Source organism: Vidua macroura, chromosome 14, assembly GCF_024509145.1.
Source record: "Vidua macroura isolate BioBank_ID:100142 chromosome 14, ASM2450914v1, whole genome shotgun sequence".
Lineage (NCBI taxonomy): Eukaryota > Metazoa > Chordata > Aves > Passeriformes > Viduidae > Vidua > Vidua macroura.
In genome coordinates, this window is record NC_071584.1 from 20298796 (window position 1) to 20300573 (window position 1778).

The 1778-nt window shown below is 48.1% G+C and overlaps 1 long non-coding RNA gene across 1 annotated transcript; it reads left to right on the forward strand.

Moving 5' to 3' along the window:
• The first annotated feature begins 652 nt into the window (after nt 1-652).
• LOC128814251 (uncharacterized) lies at nt 653-910 on the forward strand. Its single transcript, XR_008439317.1, has 2 exons — nt 653-742; nt 831-910. It is a non-coding gene; the product is annotated as an uncharacterized LOC128814251 (long non-coding RNA).
• The last annotated feature ends 868 nt before the right edge of the window (nt 911-1778 follow it).

The window sequence follows — 1778 nt, forward strand, 5'->3', positions numbered from 1 at the left end:
AAGGTGACTGAGACCTTGCAGGAGGCACAGAGCAAAAATATCTGCTGCTCACGAGACCCTCAGCATGGTTTACTCCAGGTGGACCAACCTCAGCAGCTCCTGGGCTCGGTGGGAACCCTCAGAGCCCTCCACGTACTCAGCCCACCTCTCACGGAGCTGTTCCTGCTTTGGCCAGGCAGAGCCCAGCTGGGGAGGAAAAGTCTGTGCTGGCAGAGACAGGCAGGGGTAGAGCTGCATGGCCTCCAGTGGGCAGGGACAATGCAGGGCTGCCCCCTGCCCTCCCCACATCCCCACCAGGTACCTCATCTCCACTGTGACGCCGAAGCTGAGGAGAGGATTGAACAAAGCTTTGAAAGGATAAGAGACTAACAAGACAGGCTGTGTGGAAGCAGGCACAAGTTCCCTCCCAAAGCAGGCCCCACTCTTAAGCCCCTCTTGGGCAATCCCCCAGACTGTTGGAGTTTCTGGTTTCCTCTGGCCAAAGTTACATACCCAGGTACTGACTGTCCTCTGTGGCCAGGACTGAAGGAGACACTGTCCTGTGGGTGACAGATGTTTGGCCACACACTGCCATCATCACACACACTGCCATCATCACACACTGCCATCACAAGCAGTGAACTAAGCTTAGCTCACTAACTTAGTTCTAACTCAGCTTAGCTCTTAAAAAGCTTTAGTAAACTTCTAGGAATGATGCTTTTACAGCTGACAGATGAGCCACCCTGATGGGTTATTAGTCACGGTTAGCCATCCTTGCTAGGCTTTACGTTACTAGTGACTTTTAGGGGCCTTGCTCTCATTTTTCTTTCCCTTTTGTTTGTTCTGAGCAGCAAGTCTCAAAATGACAAAACAAAATGCTTCAAGGCAACAGCTGGAGCTTGAAATTAATAATAAAAAGTAGTTGAGCTGATGTTTGGTTGCAGAGTCATGCCAGCAAATGCATGTGTTTCGTACAGCCGTGGTGCTCTTGAGAAACCTGCTTGGCATCCCCATTTCCATGGAACCACTGCTGGGCTGGCACAACATCGATGCCAGGGCAGGCAGGGAACCAGGAAAGGGTCCCAGGGCTGGAAAGAGCAGAATTCCTGAAGGTTCCCTGGCACCACTGAGACCGGTGACAAACACAACCACGGACACTCCCAGCTGATATTTGCCTCGCCCAGCACACGTTCCCTGTTCCTGGGCTGCTTGCAGGGAGATGGCATCCTTCAGCCCTGAGGAACCCACATTCACTGAAATACTGGAGACACACCATTACATCTGCAATGAACCTGCCCATTTTTCACAAAGGAAGGTAAAATCTGCATGAGTTAAGTGTATTTTCAAAAAAATCTCTGAAAGCCCAAAAGGCCAGATGAATGGCCACACAGTTCCACAGTTGTGCTATGAGTTCAGCTAGACTTGACCTCCTTGCTACCCCTGGAATATGAAGTTAACAGCAAAAATATCTGTTTATCTGAGAATAGCACCGCTATTTCATAAAGATTCTTTATTTTCCTTTCTGTACTGGAAATATTCCCCAACATAAACTGAACATTACTGCAGGCAGATTTTATTCTCATTGTTCAAGGGTAAGAAGTGAATGGGAACGGCAGGAGGCCAACTATTCTCTAGCTACACAAAGTGAAAATGATATTTTGAAGAAGATCAAAACCAGTAGAAAATATTCAACCCCTTCCATGATGTGTCGTATAATTTTGGCTGCAGACAGGTGACAACGATACAGTACCTCAACCTTGTGAGCAAAATGAGATGCAACAGTTTTTAATCAAACTCTT